The sequence below is a fragment of the Neomonachus schauinslandi genome, chromosome 4, assembly GCF_002201575.2.
Source record: "Neomonachus schauinslandi chromosome 4, ASM220157v2, whole genome shotgun sequence".
NCBI lineage: Eukaryota > Metazoa > Chordata > Mammalia > Carnivora > Phocidae > Neomonachus > Neomonachus schauinslandi.
In genome coordinates this window covers 85,303,796-85,323,768 of record NC_058406.1, presented here as the reverse complement: position 1 = coordinate 85,323,768, position 19,973 = coordinate 85,303,796, and the positions used below count along the sequence as shown (strand labels likewise).

The 19,973-nt window shown below is 38.2% G+C and overlaps 1 pseudogene; it reads left to right on the top strand.

Annotated features, from left to right (window-relative positions):
* Positions 1-2,175: 2,175 nt before the first annotated feature.
* LOC110580620 lies at positions 2,176-14,665 on the top strand (annotated as a pseudogene).
* The last annotated feature ends 5,308 nt before the right edge of the window (positions 14,666-19,973 follow it).

Genomic DNA, 19,973 nt, shown 5'->3' with positions numbered 1-19,973 from the left:
TGGACTAGGAAAAAAAATATCCTCTCAGGGGTTCCTGTGTAAGAATTTGGAACAATCTAGATATAACTGCCTGGACTACTCTCTGCCTTCAGCTCAGGTCATAATCCTAGGGTCCTGGGATTGAGCCCATATCAGATTCCCTGCTCAGCGGGGAGCCTGCTTCTCCCTCTCCCTCTGCCACTCCCCCTGCTTATGCACTCTCTCTCTTTCTGTCAAATAAATAAATAAGATCTTAAAAAAAAAAAAACAAAAAAAAACCCTCCATTGACCACTGACTGGCATGGAGTATTATGCACCTGGGTTGGAACCATGATCTGCAAGACCACCTGTGCTGAACATCTGAAAGGGGCACATCATGCAGTCTATTATATTTTTACTTTATTTTGCTTTTTTTTTTTTACCATGTCTTCCCTAAAATTTTCTCGAGGAAAAGAAAAAGTTAAAGATGGAAATTAAACAGCAAAATTTTCTAAAACTCCTCCTGAGTTTACAATTTGGAATGACTTGTGAGCCACTGGGAAGATGGAGTAGAGCTACTTTTTCCTATTGCTCCCAAGCACAACTGAAAAACCCTATACATTTTAGGTAAAGCAAATATAAGGAGATTCTGAAAGGTCAAAAGAAGAGAGCAGATCATCTAGGGGGGACACCTTGTTACAGGGATAGGGAAATCAGGATCCCCTCCCTCTCAGTCTCCACTGATATGGTGAAGTGGTGTCCTGCCGTGCAATGATGAACATCTTCACTCTCCATTGAACCTCTGACATCCCCCAGTGGAGAGAGATGGGAGCCTCTTTACTACCAGTAGGAAGTGGAAATTCAGGCTCCCATGGGCTTCCCTTGACAACACAGGTGAGGTGGGGGTACAGGGAAGGCCTCATTACCAGCCAGTAGAGATTAAAAGTTCCAGTTCTCTAATTCGTCCTCTCTGACACTATTCCAGTAGGGATAATGAGGAGCCTGTTATAACCCGATAAGGGTAGAAGTTTACCTTATTTGTCCTTACTCAGGCTTTCATTGTGTCAATGGATATAGGGCCAAAAGGTTTTGGTTGGACTGGAGCAGTTATTGTTGCAAAGTTTTCTGCCTTGCTAAACTTCCCCTTTCATATTCCTTTGGGTGGAGAGAGCAAGCTTTTTTTTTTTTTTTTTTTTTGAGGAGGGGATATATCTAGCTCTGTTGCATAAAATCCATGTTCACTTAGAACCTCAGAATATGCCTTTATTTGGAAATAGGGTCTTTATAGATATAACCAAGTAGATGAGTTCACTTAGATTGAGGTGGATCTTAATTCAATAAGACTTAGGTATACTATAAGAAAAGGAGCAAACACAGATACAAGGAGACACAGATTAAAAAGGAAGGTAAGATGACTGTCCACATAGAAACTCCAAAAGAACCTATAAAAATAAAAATCCTAGATCTAATAAATTAATTGAGTAAAGTTGAAAGATATAAAATTAACATACAGAAATCAGCTGTATTCCTATATACTGGCAATGAACACATGGATCCTGGAATTAAAAATACAATATCATTTAACATTCTTGAAAAATGAAATCCTTAGGTGTGTAAATCTATCAAAATATGTACAGGATTTGTAAGCTGAAAATATACCACATTGAAAGATATCAAAGAAAATATAAAAAATAGACATACTGTGTTCATGGATTGAAGCATCAACATACCAAAGTTGCCAAACCTCCCCAAATTGATATATAGGTTTAATTCAAATTCAAACAAGACATTTTTCAAGTATGCACAAGATTATTCCAAAATTTATACTGAAAATCAAGCAACTGGAGTAGCTAAAACAATTTTGAAAAACAAGAAGGAAGTGGGAGAATTGTTTTACCTGGTTGTAAGACTTATTATATAGCTACAGTAATCAACACTATGACATTATTAGAAGACCAGATAAATAAACCAGCAGAAAAAAATAGAGAACCAGAAATAGACACAGATATGTCTAAGTAACTTTTTTGACCAAAGTGCAAAAATAATTCAATGGAGGAAAGATAGCCTTTCCAACATAAGATGATAAAGCCACAAATTGGGGTACCAGGACAAAAATCCCATAAGATTTTATTTAAAGGCCTAAAGCTGGATGCCTACCTGAATGAGCAGGTGAAATCCATCAAAGAATTGGGTGACCACGTAATCAACCTGCGCAAGATGGGGTCTCCCAAATCTGGCATGGCAGAGTATCTCTTTGACAAGCACACCTTGGGAAACAGTGATAGTGAGAGCTAAGCCTTAGGCTGTCTTCTCATAGCCACAAGGGTGACTTCCCTGGTGTCACCAAGGCATGCATGCATGTTGGGGTTACCTTTACCTTTTCTATAAGTTGTACCAAAACATCTACTTAACTTCTTTCATTTGTACCATTCTTCAAATAAAGTAATTTGGTACCAAAAAAAAAAGAAAATTCTTAGATAGCATTTTGCCAAGATTATGGTTAAAATATTGGGATAATTAGAATAGACCATGGAGCACCACATTAGCCATCCATCCCTGGGATGTTTTTGCCCAGACCATTCAGGCAGTTGGGAATTCAAGAAAAGCAGCAAACATACACAGTTCAAGGCCCCTGAGGACTTTACAAGGGTAGGAAGAAGGGCCAGAATTGGGGCCGGGCAGTGGGGGAGCTCATCTTTATCTGTCAGTAACAGACAAAATAACTGTGAATCTTATGGGGGTTACAAAGGTTGGGGGCAGACCCCATTCTTTTATTTATTTATTTATTTATTTATTTATTTATTTATTTATTTATTTATTTATATTCTTATGTTAATCCCCATACATTACATCATTAGTTTTAGATGAAGTGTTCCATGATTCATTGTTTGTGCATAACACCCAGTGCTCCATGCAGAATGTGCCCTCCTCAATACCCACCACCAGGCTAACCCATCCTCCCACACCCCTCCCCTCTAGAACCCTGTTTGTTTTTCAAAGTCCATCGTCTCTCATGGTTCGTCTACCCCTCCGATTTCCCCCGCTTCATTCTTCCCCTCCCGCTACCTTCTTCTTCTTTTTTTTTTCTTAACATATATTGCATTATTTGTTTCAGAGGTACAGATCTGAGATTCAACAGTCTTGCACAATTCACAGCGCTTACCAGAGCACATACCCTCCCCAGTGTCTATCACCCAGTCACCCCATCCCTCCCACCTCACCCCCCACTGCAGCAACCCTCAGTTTGTTTCCTGTGATTAATAATTCCTCATATCAGTGAGATCATATGATACATGTCTTTCTCTGTTTGACTTATTTCACTCAACATAATACCCTCCAGTTCCATCCACGTCGTTGCAAATGGCAAGATCTCATTCCTTTTGATGGCTGCATAATATTCCATTGTATATATATACCACTTCTTCTTTATCCATTCATCTGTCGATGGACATCTTGGCTCTTTCCACAGTTTGGCTATTGTGGAAATTGCTGCTATAAACATCGGGGTGCACGTACCCCTTCGGATCCCTACTTTTGTATCTTTGGGGTAAATACCCAGTAGTGCAATTGCTGGATCATATGGTAGCTCTATTTTCAACTTTTTGAGGAACCTCCATACAGTTTTCCAGAGTGGCTGCACCAGCTTGCATTCCCACCAACAGTGTAGGAGGGTTCCCCTTTCTCCACATCCCCGCCAACATCTGTCGTTTCCTGACTTGTTAATTTTAGCCATTCTGACTGGTGTGAGGTGGTATCTCATTGAAGTTGTGATTTGGATTTCCCTGATGCCGAGCGATATTGAGCACTTTTTCATGTGTCTGTTCGCCATTTGGATGTCTTCTTTGGAAAAATGTCTGTTCATGTCTTCTGCCCATTTCTTGATTGGATTCTTTGTTCTTTGGATGTTGAGTTTGATGAGTTCTTTATAGATTTTGGATACTAGCCCTTTATCTGATAAGACATTTGCAAATATCTTCTCCCATTCTGTTGGTTGTCTTTTGGTTTTGTTGACTGTTTCCTTTGCTTTGCAAAAGCTTTTTATCTTGATGAAGTCCCAATAGTTCATTCTTGCCCTTGCTTCCCTTACCTTTGGTGATGTTTCTAGGAAGAAGTTGCTTCGGCTGAGGTCAAAGAGGTTGCTGCCTGTGTTCTCCTTTAGGATTTTGATGGACTCCTGTCTCACATTGAGGTCTTTCAACCATTTTGAGTCTATTTTTGTGTGTGGTGTAAGGAAATGGTCCAGTTTCATTCTTCTGCATGTGGCTATCCAATTTTCCCAACACCATTTGTTGAAGAGACTGTCTTTTTTCCATTGGACATTCTTTGTTGCTTTGTCAAAGATGAGTTGACCATAGAGTTGAGGGTCCATTTCTGGGCTCTCTATTCTGTTCCATTGATCTATGTGTCTGTTTTTGTGCCAGTACCATGCTGTCTTGATGATGGCAGCTTTGTAATAGAGCTGGAAGTCCGGAATTGTGATGCCGCCAGCTTTGCCCTTCTTTTTCAACATTCCTCTGGCTATTCGGGGTCTTTTCTGGTTCCATACAAATTTTAGGATTATTTGTTCCATTTCTTTGAAAAAAGTGGATGGTATTTTGATGGGAATTGCATTGAATGTGTAGATTGCTCTAGGTAGCACTGACATCGTCACAATATTTGTTCTTCCAATCCATAAGCATGGAACGTTTTTCCATTTCTTTGTGTCTTCCTCAATTTCTTTCATGAGTATTTTATAGTTCTCTGAGTACAGATCCTTTGTCTCTTTGGTTAGATTTATTCCTAGGTATCTTATGGTTTGGGGTGCAATGGTAAATGGGATCGACTCCTTAATTTCTCTTTTTCTGTCTTGTTGTTGGTGTATAGGAATGCCACTGACTTCTGTGCATTGATTTTATATCCTGCCACTTGACCGAATTCCTGTATGAGTTCTAGCAGTTTTGGGGTGGAGTCTTTTGGGTTTTCCACATAAAGTATCGTATCATCTGCAAAGAGTGAGAGTTTGACTTCTTCTTTGCCAATTTGGATGCCTTTGATTTCTTTTTGTTGTCTGATTGCTGTGGCTAGGACTTCCAATACTATGTTGAATAGCAGCGGTGATAGTGGACATCCCTGCCGCGTTCCTGACCTTAGGGGGAAAGCTCTCAGTTTTTCCCCATTGAGAATGATATTCGCTGTAGGTTTTTCATAGATGGCTTTTATGATATTGAGGTATGTACCCTCTATCCCTATACTCTGAAGAGTTTTGATCAAGAAAGGATGCTGTACTTTGGGGGCAGACCCCATTCTTGATTACTACAACCAATTCCACAAGCTGGGCACTAGAAAATGATGATAGGAAATGATGATACATTAGCAAAGAATGTACAAACTTTAAATTAAAAGCTCTGGTGCCTGACCTGAGTCCTGCTTCCAATCCTCAGTTGAGAAATTAAGTGTGGTTAGAGAGACTAAGGGGATAAGAAGGAAATTAAGAAGACAAAATGGCGCCTCTGTGAGTAGCTCTACCTTCCAAGATAGAAGAAATCACTGGAAAAAATTAGATCTCTAAGGCCTCCAAACCGAGGAAATTAGATAAATGACAAACATTTCCAATGTGAGGGAGCATCCCATTGCAAAAGTTTTGTCTCCATTGTACTCCCATGAAAAATTAGCCAAGGAGAAACTGGTCCTAAGTTAAACTTTGAATGTGAAAGTTCTTCTAAAATAGCTTTGCTAAATTCATTTCCTTACAGATAAAGGACTTCACCTTGTGGTTTTATTGTTTGTGAAAATACACTGTGATCAAATGGGGTAACATTTTACTGAGAAATTTCAGGGTTTATGTAAGTTGAAAGACAATCTTTCTACTAGTAGAATTATAAGCACATATTAAAAATTCATCCTTAAAACAGGGTGTGGCTTTGACCTCTCCAGGAAAAATCGATGGGACATTAGAGAAATGTGGTAGGGGGAATTCTAAGGTGGCTTTCATGAGTTCCATCTCCTGGTGTTAAATCCCATATACTCTCATCCCCTTGAGTGGAACAGGACTTCTGTTTTGCTTGTAGAAAGTAGAATAGGGAAAAAAGTGATGGGATATCACCTATCCTGGATTAGGTTACATTATATGGCAAAAGGGGTGAGACATCTTTCCCAAGATTACATTATGTTCTGTGAAATTCCATTTTAGCAGATCAGTATACAGGAAATTCTCCTGCTGGGCTTGAGGAAGCAAACAACCACACTGTGAACTGCCTGCGAAGAGGGCCACATAGTAGGGAACTGGAGCAGCCTCTGGAACCTGAAGGTGGACGTCCACTGACAGCCAGTAAGAAGCAAGGGCCCTCAGTCACACAGCTGCAAGGAAATGAATTCTTCTAACAGTTGGATGAACTGGGACATGGATTTTTCCCTCGTCAGCTCTCCAGATGAGAATGAAGTCTACTTGCCCCCTTGATTGCAGGGGCAATGTGAGACCCCAAGCAGAGAACCCAGTTAGCTGTGCCTAGGTTCTTGAACCACTGAAATTGTGAGATAATAAATGTGTGTTATTTTAAGCTGTTAAGTTTGTGATAGATCTTATGCAGCAATATTTCTAGGATGAGCCATAATTGCCGAGAGCAGAATGGTATCAGTCTTGATAAAAATGAAGTAAAATATTATTATAAAATGGGTTGTTTTCATTATTGTTTTCTTTTTTTGGCATAAAATTGATTAGTGAAAGATGTTTTTTCTAGACTGGGTAGACTCTATACAGTGGAGGAAGACAGTATATTCACATGTCAGTATAATCTGAAAAAATGATTATAAGTAGTTCTTCCCTAGAGCTGAAATTCTCAATTTTTTTATTAAAGATTTTTATTTATTTATTTGAGGGAGAGTGTGTGCGTGTGCACGAGCAGGGGAGAGGGGCAGAGGGAGAAGGAGGAGCAGACTCCCCACTGAATAGGGAGCCTGACACTGCTGGAGCCCAGGACCCTGAGATCATGACCTGAGCTGAAGGCAGATGCTCCACGGACTGAGTCACCCAGGCATCACTCAATTTTTTATTAGAACTTTTATCATAAGAACCCAGTTTCTGAGACTTCTGAACTGTTATTATGTCCTCATGGAATGCCTTCTATTTTTTCTAACAGGAAGACATTTTTCAGATTTACGATTGAAATTGGCTATATTTGTTATTTGAGAAACTATATATATTATATATGTTTTAATAAAAGGTGATGGAGATTTATTACATAACAGAAAATTATAGGATATAAAAATGCTTCAAAATGAGTAGAAAAAAGAACAGGGAAATAGGCTGTTTTCTGCTAAATTTAATCTGTTGTGAGTGAATGTAGGCTTTTATCTATATGGTGATCACTCAATCACAACGAATGCAAAATTGGAAGTTACCAGCCAGCTATATTTTGCTTCATTCAGATACTTGAATATTTACATCAAATCTCACTTTCCTTATAATTTTATGGATTTTATGTGTTTGTTTTATATGAAAATAAGGTCCAAGAACAGCTGAAGTTATGGGGAGAATACCTAAAGTTAAGTGCTTACAGAATTATAACATATATGTGCTGAACTTGATTGGGTTTTTGTAATATATGTTTGGTCTCAAGTAGCAGGCAGCGCCTTGTGTAGTGTAAGTCACATCAAGGTTGTTTTTTATGTTTTCTGAATAAATTTAAAATCATAATGTATGACAAGTTTGATGGTTCTGAATATTATTTTTTATGCTTTCTGATACTTTTTGATAGATTAGGGGGGATTGGCTTGTGAAAAGCGTACACACACACACACACGAATATTGTACTTAATGATAAAACTGCTAGTGACAAAGCAATAGACAATGGTCCTAGTTAAGGAAAAAAGGATGTGATGTAGAAAACAGAAATGAATTCAAAGAGTACAGTTCAAATAGAGGAAGAGAACAGAGAATTTTTTTTTTTTTAAGATTTTATTTATTTGCGAGAGAGAGAATGAGAGACAGAGAGCATGAGAGGGAGGAGGGTCAGCGGGAGAAGCAGACTCCCCGCCGAACAGGGAGCCCGATGCAGGACTCGATCCTGGGACTCCAGGATCATGACCTGAGCCGAAGGCAGTCGCTTAACCATCTGAGCCACCCAGGTGCCCTGGATTCTTTTCTTTATCAACACTTACTAGCTTGGTGATCACATGCACTCTAATGGCTTTAAAAGCTGTCCACATGACATTGGTGCCTAAATGTCTATTTCTTTTTTTATTTTATTTTATTTTTTAAAGATTTTATTTATTTATTTGAGAGAGAGAGAAGGAGAGAGAGAGCACATGCGAGGGGGGAGGGTCAGAGGGAGCAGCAGACCCCCCGCCGAACAGGGAGCCTGATACGGGACTCCATCCCGGGACTCCAGGATCATGACCTGAGCCGAAGGCAGTCGCTTAACCAACTAAGCCACCCAGGCGCCCGAGAACAGAGAATTTTTAACAAAATTTGAGAGAAGTTTATTAATAGTTAGGGGCTCTGTGACACAGGATTCTCTGATTAGTAGGGTAAAACGATTTTGATGGTAGGAAAGGTAGAATTTATTTTTCTTTCATTTTTAAGTGACTAGGGTATCTTTTTGTTCTGCAAACTCTGGAGTCCACTGAGGGCCAGATGGGACAGTTTTTAAAAAGAGGAAAGGATAATTTCAGGCTTCAAAATCTAAAGGGACAAAATGCTAAGTTAAAAATACTCTTTGATTTGACTATACTTAGCTAATTGGGGATGTTAAAATTACTGACCAAATTGCACTTTGTAAATATCTGAATAAAAGCAGAATTAGATAGGGCCTAACAACCAAGGTGAGAACTCAGATTTATTAACATTAATTTATGGCTTAAGAAAGAAATGGAGGGCGCCTGGGTGGCTCAGTTGGTTAAGCGACTGCCTTCGGCTCAGGTCATGATCCTGGAGTCCCGGGATCGAGTCCCGCGTCTGGCTCCCTGCTCGGTAGGGAGTCTGCTTCTCCCTCTGACCCTCCCCCCTCTCATGCTCTCTGTCTCTCACTCTCTCTCTCTCAAATAAATAAATAAAATCTTTAAAAAAAAAAAAAAAAAAAAAAAAAGAAAGAAATGGAAAATATTCTTTGTCCCCACTGAGGTGACGTAATTGGAGAAAGAAACTTCTTCCACTTGAGTTGGGAAAACAGTTGGTTGAGTTCGTTGTCACAGGGAGTAGTAGAAAAGGATGGGCATCAGGGTAGCAGGCTAGTAAGGGGAAGGATCTAAAAATAGCAAGAATAACCACTGGGGCCCAGAACATGAGTCTGTAGCAAGAGGCATTTCCAAATCTGACGAGCAAAGCTTCAGTCGAGCCAGAGGAGACAACATTCAGATGGGACCAGAAGCAATGGTTGTGGTACTTGGGATCCATAAAGCAGTCCTCCTTGGTGTTCCATCTAGCTACTCATATCCCCAAGTAAGGCAGATTAGGTAAGGTTTGCTGTCTGTCAATATGTGGCAGGCTGGTGGAGATGGGGTTCCGATGACAAGCCTGAAAAAAGGAGTAGCCAAAACCAAAACCAAAAAAAAACCCAAATGGGAATGGTAACATATGAAGAGAAGAGAAATATGCATATTCTTGCATATAGTTTATCCATGCTAAGCTACCTACAATTCTCTGATACACCATATCATTTCACTCATTATCACGTGTTTGAGAACATGGGTGTTTAAACAAGATAGCCTCAGACAGCCTAGCAGCCTGACATATCTTAGAAAAGCTACCTACCTCTTTGGGTCAGAGATTTCACACCTCTAAAGGGAAGTGGTAATGCCTATTCCTTAGAATGATTGCAGGGCACTGCATGTAAATTACGCATCAGAGAGTGTCCCTGGGAGCACAAAGTAAAGGCTAATTTGTCTGCCCTTTGCCATGCTCTGTCCTCTGCCAGGAAGTACTGATCTAACATTTCACTCCTCCTGACGTTATTTACCCTTCAGTTCTCATTCCTAATTATTTCCTCAGTGAATCCTCATTCCAACTCTCATTTTGGATTAGTTTATACTGTTACTAGAATTTGATACTATAGTTGGGTGTTACAATATTAGTCTTTCTCATTAGTTTCTTGAAATCACTGACTATATCTTATCAATATCTGTAGCCCAAACACTGAGCATAGGGCCTGGTACAGAGTAATTATTAACGCTTTGCTGAAATGATTTGAACTAAATGCATGACGACTCATATCAAGAAGTCTTGCCTCATTTCCTTTATTATAAAGCCCCCAACCTGCTTCGTACAGTGTCACTGATACTTCATCCTTACTTTGTACTTTTCAGCTTGTAACTCCAGTGCGCTGCAATGTCTGTTTCTTTTTTGGACACTCTTTGAAAACACAATGTATGTCATCTAATTTTTTGGAATCCCTGCATCCACAGTACCAAGCACGTTTTCAGTGCCCAATATGTGCTCATTGAGAACTTAAATACGTAAGTGGCTGGATGGGTGAATCTATCAAGAAAATAACATTTAAAAACTAGGAAAATGACATGTAATGAATGCTTATCTTTTAAACCAGGATTTATAAATTTGCTATGATACAAAATATAATGAATTTTTCATTTACGTCTTACTTGAACCATGAAAACAAAAGGTAAATTGTCAGATATAACCACTTTTTGATCTATCAATTGGTTCATTTTCATTATCTTCAAATCAACTTTTTTGTTGAATATGATTCCTATTTCATGAGTAATATATTTTACTGATAGATTATTTTGCTCAGTGGATGGTGGTAAGAAAACTAAATTTTCTTTGTCTTAATAGCTTATTCATTTGTTTGTAAAGACAATTGTTGTCTAGTTTTACCATTCTAATATATGTTCATACGAACACAGGCTGAAAACGTTGCATTTACTGTTCAGAATGTAATAATGTCCCATCTACATAGATCATGGCTTAGTGATTTAAGTCGTATCTCCCCAAATCTAATATGATCATGTCACAGCTCAGCTTAAAGCCTATTGTGATCTAATTAGTACATATAGAAGAAATCAATACAACCTTCATAGTGCAGCCTACATGGTCTTTCACGGTTTCATCTTAATTCATTTCCAGCCTAATTTCCTAAAAGTCCTATCGTAAACCTGTGTAATAGCCACCCTGAACTCACCATTCTCCATATGTGTCAGACTCTTCAAAAAGTCTACCTTTCTTTCATTTTTCTTTCTTTCTCTTTTTATTTTCAGGAGAGGTCTTTCTTCCATACCCACTCCTATTTCTCTATTCCAAGGGTCCATCTTGCTCTACCTGGACACCTGTGGTATCTCCCCATCGGTCTGCCCACATGATTTTTAATTAGCCTTCCAGGGTGTACCCAGGATAAATATTTCAAAAGGAAACTCTGAAAATTGCTCACAATACATTATAGAATTCCTGTTGTTCCTAGGATAAGGATTAAACAAGGTGTAGGCATGGCGTGACCTGCTCTACTTCTCCAGTGTCCCACAGTCCCATCTTTATATTCATTATCTATGCTCAACCACCTTGCTCTCATTGCTCCTTTTTCATTCGCTGTAAATATCATGCTCCTTCATAACACTACCATGATGTTTCTTTTACCTGGAAATCTCTTCTGGCCTCCCCCCCTTTCACTAGTAAACTCTTACTCATCTTCCAAATATCACCTTAAGAATTATGATTTTGGCTTTCCAGTTTCTTCTTGGATTAAAGAGAGGTGGAAAGAGTGCTGCTATCACCTTGACAAAAACAAAAAATCCAGGCAAATGCAAGTTCATAACTTTTCCTAAACCAAAGAACTGAGGTCATGGCACAACCAACTAATGCAAAATCTGAGGAGAGCCTAAAGACTGCGGGAAAAGATAGGACCTGAGCACTTCTTCACCTGGGATGATGTAGCCAAGTACTGATAAGAAGAATGCAGCTTGAGATGCTAACAAATTAGCTGCAGATAGCATGTTAGTGTGAGTTTGGAGGCCTCAGGTGCTGTGTGTATAGGGGGAGGTCACACCTACTTGTAGGTTTTTCTACATGCACCTCATAAGATATTCACAAAAAGACTGGTGAAATTTCTGAGGAAGAGTCCCTCATGGTGCAGGGTTAGGGAAGAGGAATGGCAGTGTCAGCAAGAGAAGCACAAGCCCCATTTGAATACTCCTTCCCCATCTGCCCCTACAGAACTTACTGTGGTAGAAGAGCAGTGAACACCACAGCTTTCAGGGCATTAGTGAAAACTAGTGAAAAAACAGTAAGGGAAGGATCAGAATATATGCTTGTACAGAATTACAGCTGGAGAAGGGTGAGTACACTCTACTACCAGACTAAAAGTTAATGAGTAACAGGTCAACAGTTCTCCTGGAAGAGGACCAGGATAGAGCAAGACTGGAGAGGAACTCTCTCTCAGGCACACCTCAAGGGGAAGATCTACAGCTGAGGATGAATCAGAAATGATAAAACCATAAAGAAGGCCACTCCCACTCTGAACACACATTATCTCTAGAGGAATTAGGTGACCAAGTGCCCTGAGGGTAGCAATAGCAACCACTTCTCTTTAGATGGCTTCAAATCCACACAATAAAGGTCTAACAGAAGTAAAGGAATGCTAATTTCCAGCCCCCCCCAATATTGTTTACCTCAGTATCTACTCTCTTATATAGAATGTTTACTTTCTTTCTACAAAAGATTACAAGGTTTATGAAAAAGCAAATAACGGACAATGCATTTCCAAGAGACAAAGATAATCAATAGAACTAGGCTTATATTTGAGATATATATTGAAAAGCTATGAGCAGAATGTTAAAATCAATGTTATACAGTTTACCCTTGAATAGCATGGGTTTGAACTATATGGATCCACATTTACATGGGTTTTTAAAAAAATACAGTACAGTACTATAAAATATTTTCTCTTCCTTATGATTTTCTTAAATCATTTTCTTTTGTCCAGCTTACTTTATTCTAATACAGTATATAACATATATAACATACACAATATGTGTTAATCAGCTATTTATGCAATTGGTAAGACTTCCAGTCAACAATAGGCTATTGGGCAGCAGATTGCTTGCAGAACACATTGGGTGGCTCTGGGTGCTCCCCGTGGACTCCAGGAAGCCTGAAAAGCCATCAGGGCGGGGAAGCCCAAGCTCCACTATCCGAACAGAAGAGACCTGATGGAATCCACAAGATGGGTTTTAGCTGCCACTGGAGTCAAGTTGGATGAAGTATTCTTAGAAACAGAAGAACAGTTGCAAAAGTTGCAAGATGCTAACCACCTGCTGTTTCAACACATGCCAATGGGAAAAATTGATGGAATGAAGTTGGTGCAGATCGGAAGCATTCTTCACTACATAGTGGGAAAGCACCATCTCTTTCGGGGAGGACCTCAAGGAGAGAACCCTCATTGACCTGCACATGGAAGTGACGCTAGATCTGCTGGAACTGATTATCATACATCCTTTCCTGAAACCAGATGATCAACAAAAACAACCGGTTAACATGGCCTAGAAGGCTATAATTAGATGCACATCTGAGTTTGAAAAGGTTTTAAGGGATCACGGCAAACGATTTCTTATTGGAAATCAGCTGAGGCTTGTGGACATGATTCTGCTCCAAATCATTTTGGCTCTAGAAGAGAAAGTCCCCACTATCCTGCTGAACCTCCAGGAGTTCACAGTGAAAATAAGCAATATCCCTACAATTAAGAAATTCCTTGAATGTGGCAGCAGGAAGAAGTCTCCTCCAGATGACATCTACATACAGAAGAGAGAACCATCTACATCTCTATGCTGTAAAACATCACATATATCTGTGAGTGAGGGCTAGCCCCTACAGATTTCTGTGTCCACAGTAGCATTTTAATTGGTGCCAGGCTGCCATGAGCCCAGCTCTGTCATGGTGCTATGTATAATTGTTCTTAAGTTGGGTCTTTCATGTCAAGACCTTTTCTAGAAACATCAACACTTTTTGTCCAGTGAATAACTGTTATGCGACCTTTTTCTGAAAACCTTTTTGGAGAAGCTGGCACTTAAGTTAGATCTGACGCAGTTACTCATTTCGGATAACAAGGCTGGGTAGGACTTCATGTTCTCCCTTGAGGTTCTGCTCTCCTCTCCTTATCCCATTCCAAATAACCTCCAGTTTTTCCCTAATTTTTAGTGTTTAATAACAGCAGAATAGCTAGTGAATAGCTCCTCTCAGCCATAATAAATCCGTGGTAGTAGTGATTGCAGTCAGTATTAGCCAAAATAAAGAATTTACAAATAGGGGTGCCTGGGTGGCTCAGTCATTGAGTGTCTGCCTTAGGCTCAGTTCAGGATCCCAGGGTCCTGGGATCGAGCCCCCCATCAGGCTCCCTGCTCTGCAGGAGACCTGCTTCTCCCTCTCCCACACCCCCTGCTTTGTGTTCCCTCTCTCGCTGTGTCTCTCTCTGTCAAATAAAGAAATAAATTCTTAAAAAAAAGAATTTACAAATAAAAAAATCACAATAGACTCTTGGGGGGAGTCAAAAGTTATATGGAATTTTTGACTGCGCAGGGGGTTGGTGCCCCAAACCCAACTTATTCAAGATTCTACTGTAATATGATAAAATCTCTAATGCAAAAGGTGGACAGCATGCAAGATGAAATGGGTAATTTTAGAAGAGAAGTGGAACTATAAGAAAAAAACAAATGAAAAAGCTAGAAACAAAAAGCAGTAACAAAGATAAGGAATGTCTTCAACATGCTTATGCCCAATACAACCAATTAAAAATACTCCCTATGCTCAATGTAACCCCCCACAAAAAAAAAGAAAAGAAAAAAAAATTAATGACCTCAAAGATAGGTAGGTGAAAAAACAAAACAAAAAAAAGTATGAAAATCAAACAGAGGATCCAAGTGCTGTTGGACAATATTAACTGGTTTAGTAAATGTATTCTTGGAATCCCAGGAGAAGAAAAAGAAAAGGGAGAGGAGAAATAATTGAAGAAATAATGGCAAAAATTTTTCCAAAATTAATGACAGACACACACACACAGACATGCCTCACACTTACCTGTTATATTCATACTGCTGAAAATAAATGAAAATGGGGAAAACTTGAAGGCAGCCAGAGAAAAAAGACACGTTACATAAAGAGAACCAAAGAACTACAGCACATTTCTCATCTGGAGTCATGCAAGCCAGATACACCGAATTGTTATATTTAGTGTTGCAAAACAAATAAATAAAAAATGCCCACATAAGATTCTATACACCCCCAAATATCTGTCAAAGTGAGAGAAAAAATATCTGCTTTATACACACACACACACTCACTCACAATTTATTTCTAGTAGACTTGCACCGCAAGATATCTTAAGGAAAATTCTTCAGGCAGAAGGACTATGAAATCAGACAGAAAGGTGGATAAACTAAAAAGGATGAACTCTGATATGGAATAAATGAATAAAAGCAGAGATTTCAAAGCAAAAATAGTGATATATTGTATGCTTAAAGCATATGTTAAAAGTAAAATGTATGACCTAAATAGCACATGGGTTTGGAGGGAAGAGCTGATATTTTTAGTTGTGAGCATCTTGCTCTACACATTAAGTGATATAATATACATAAGTAGACAACACCAATGTTACATAACATATAATGTAACACTATATGAAAGGGCTTCAACCCTAGGAATGACTACTAATTTTTTTAAGTTATAAATAATTCCACAGTAGAGACAAATTAGGATTATAAAACATGCTCAATTAACTCAGGAGAAGGCATTAATTCCATTTATTATATATACTGATATTGCTTTATACACTTATTTCAGCTTATAGGAACACATTTTTGAGTGATTTATTAGCTGAACACATTTTTTTTCATAAACCATAAGCTTCTTGGAAGCTGGGACCATATATGTTATTGCCTTAGATTATATCCCAAAGTCTAGCATGTATAATGGGCTCAATAAATATTTGTTGAATAAATGAATAAAATCTACTTGCCGGGCGCCTGGGTGGCTCAGATGGTTGAGCGTCTGCCTTCGGCTCAGGTCGTGACCTCAGGGTCCTAGGATCGAGTCCCGCATCGGGCTCCCTGCTCCTTGGGAGCCTGCTTCTCCCTCTGCCTCTCTCTCTCTCTCTGTCTCTCATGAATAAATAAATAAAATCTTTAAAAAAAAAAATCTACTTGCCTTTGCAAACAACTTTCTCTACCTCAAATGCCTTTGGTCCATTTCTCTGCCTGGAAGAGCTTCTAAGCTTTCAGGACATGATTAACTACCTTCTCCTACTTTGTTAATTTCCCATTTGTACAATACTCTTATTCAGTACTTAATTTCTGCCAGCACTTGGCAAGGCATTGGGGGTGGGGGTGTTCAATGATGAGAAAAATACGCTCCCTACCTTAAAGAAGTGCAGTATAGTTAATTGACATGATAATTAGGTAACCAATATCTGTAATGCAATGATAATAGTACAAATATAGTTAAAAGCTTTTCTTGACATCCGGAATGTGAGAGGATAGAGAAAACAATTAGTATGAAAAACTATATTATACTATTTTTTTAAAAAACTACTAAGCAATCACAACTGGAAATTCCACCTGTTGCCAGTGTATCATTTGATAGTTTTATTTCCCTGATTTTTTTTTAGAAACAGATATTGCCTAGTTTTAGAAAAAAAATGATTAAATGGCATGTGTGTAATTAAGTACATATAAGTTTTTCATGTTCTCCTTTGGTATGTTTAGTATAAGTTGTAATTACAGTGTACACAAGTGTACCCTGTAGGAGCAGCTGAGATCTGGTGTAGTTACACATCAATTCTAATTATTATGTTAAAATTAGCTACAAAAAGAATCATAGAGGCACCTTAGATTGAAATCGTAAGCTAAAGATGTAAACATATGTATGGAAAATTAATGTTATTATGCAACTTTAAATGCTTTATAACTTGATATTCCCTTTAATGTTGGGAAGAGTAGCACTTCATACACTCAGACTATTGTAGAAGAGGACTTCTTTTTTTTCTCCCTTTTGCCCATTTCTAAAATACATGAATGGTGATATATGGAACTTTTAGTTTGTTAGTGCACCGTGGGTTCCAGCTGCAGACAGAATTGGAAATGCCCTTAAAAAAAGACTTCGGGGTACCTGGGTGGCTCAGTTGGTTAAGCGTCTGCCTTCAGCTCAGGTCATGATCTCAGGATCCTGAGATCAAGCCCCACATCGGGCTCCCTGCTCAGTGGCAAGTCTGCTTCTCCCACTCCCTTTGTGATCTCTGTCGTTCTCACTCTCTCTCAAATAAGTAAATAAAAAATTTTAAAAAGATTTTATTGATTGATTGATTGATTGAGGTGGGGAGGTTAGGGGCGGAGGAGGAGAGAGAGAGGGAGAGAATCTCAAGCAGACTCTTGAGTCCAAGGGACTTGATCTCAGATCTCACCACGCTGAGATCATGACCTGAGCTGAAACCAAGAGTCTGATGCTTAACCAACTGAGCCACCCAGGCACCACTGGAAATGCCCTTTAAGTGAAGAAATCTAACACTAGTGGGGACTCCTAGAAAAATATAAAACAAAATATACTCTTACTTCTTATTGTCAGTTTTTCTCACACAAGATGAAGACTGCGATTACTCTCCACTATGCTTTAAAATTTCAACATTACTAGCCTGTCATTTCCTTTTAATTCACTCCCAGTTAACAAGTATATATTTACATTTACATATATGTATTCCTTTTGTAAAAGGAAATGAAAATAGACATTTTAATCCTGAAAAATATTAGCAGGTAATATCCAGAGATGTGGGGCGCCTGGGTGGCTCAGTTGTTAAGCGTCTGCCTTTGGCTCAGGTCATGATCCCAGGGTCCTGGGATCAAGCCCCACATCAGGCTCCCTGCTCAGTGGGGCCCCTGCTTCTCTCTCTCCCACTCCCCCTGCTTGTGTTCCCTCTCTCGCTGTTGTCTCTCTCTGTCAAATAAAAAAAAAAATATCCAGAGATGTATCAAATGGATAATACACATCATTACCAAGAGGAATTTATTCTGGGGATGCATGATTTGGAGAGAAATTTGTAGTTTTAAACACCTATAATAGAAAAGAAAATTATAAAAATCAGTGACCTGAGATACTTACTACCTTAAAAAGTAGTAAAAAAGAAAGTAATTTAACCCAAAGTAAGTAGAAGGAAGGACAAAATAAAGATTATTGTATAAATCAATTAGAAAGACAAAAACAGGAGGAAATAAGTGTATCAAAAAGTTGTTTCTTTGAAAATATTAATACAAATCTCAAAACTTTAGTAGAGAAAGAAATTACAAACATTAGAAAAATTAAATGTGCTATGGTGAGCGCTGTGAATTGTGTAAGACTGTTGAATCACAGACCTGTACCTCTGAAGCAAATAATACATTATATGTTAAAAAAAAAAGAAGAAGAAGAAGAAGATAGCAGGAAGGGAAGAATGAAGGGGGGGAAATTGGAGGGGGAGACGAACCATGAGAGACTATGGACTCTGAGGAACAAACTGAGGGTTCTAGAGGGGAGGGGGCTGGGGAGATGGGTTAGCCTGGTGATGAGTATTAAAGAGGAATGGAGCACTGGGTGTTATAAGCAAACAATGAATCATGGAACACTACATCAAAAACTAATGATGTAATGTATGGTGATTAACATAACAATAAAAAATTTAAAAAAACTAATGATGTAATGTATGGTGATTAAATAACATAATAAAAAAAGAAAAATTAAATGCAGTATCATTACATATCTTACAGAATTTAAAAAGAAAGCAAGGGAATATGAGAACAACTTTATACCAATGAATTTACCAACTTACGAGATAGATTCCTTGAAAAACAAACTTACAAATATAGACTTAAGATAAATCAAAACCTGAGTTCTTCATCTCTAATTAAAGAAATTGAATGAAAACTTACTTTAATTTGAGTTCGTCATCTCTAATTAAAGAAATTGAATGAAAACTTACTTTAAAAATAAAAACAAACAAAATCTCAAGAATCAGATATTTTTTTAATGCTGAAGACTAGCAGATATTTGAGAAACTTTTACACAAAGGCTTTAAGAAAATAAAGGGGGAAGAAAAACATCTGCCAACTTGTTTGATGAGACTGGTATATCCTTAATATAAAAACCTGGTAAAAGCATTAAAAGATATAAAATCGTAGAACAATCTCATTCATGATAAGGTGAGTGTGATTTGTTAATTTCTAGGGTAACCTTAAAAAATATATGTAAATGCCATGTTAGAAGAGGGAGGGAAAATAGCCTGAGAAAAAAAGAAATACAGAAAAGATGTGAAGGAATAACATAGAATTTGAGTACATTTGTCATTATGGCAAGTCTGAATTGATATAATATTACACTTAAAACCCAAAAAGGGGGCGCCTGGGTGGCTCAGTCGGTTAAGCGTCTGCCTTCAGTTCAGGTCATGATCCCAAGGTCCTGGAATCAAGTCCCGCCTCAGCCTCCCTGGTCAGGAGGGAGTCTGCTTCTTCCTCTGCTTTTCCCCCCACGATGCTATCTATCTTTCTTTCTCCCTCTCTCAAATGAATAAATAAAATCTTAAAAAAAATAAATAAATAAAACAAAAAAGTCAAACTAAATGAAAAATTGAAGATGTATATTGCGATGACAGACCCTCAAATGATAAGGTTGAAGTAGAAGATTGAAAAAATATGAACCACTCAAGTACTAACCAAAAAAGGTAGAAATTAGTTTATTAATATCAGACAAAATAGAATTAGGCCAAAGCATCCTAGGGATAAAGTGAATTAGTTTAAAATGACAGAAATTTAAATTCACCAGAGCAATAATACTTTGAAATTTGTTTTTATATAATTCAAAATACAGAAAGCAAGAATCTGACAGAATTAGAAAAAAAGGACACATCCACAGTTTTAAGGTGAAAAGCTCTCTCCAGAAATAAGAGTAAAGAGATTTGAACACGTTAGAAATTTGACCTAATGGATGCTAATAAAGCACCACACCAACAACCTCAGAATGCACATTATTTTTAAGTATACATGAGATACATACAGAGTACATTCTCTTACTAAAATGCAATTTA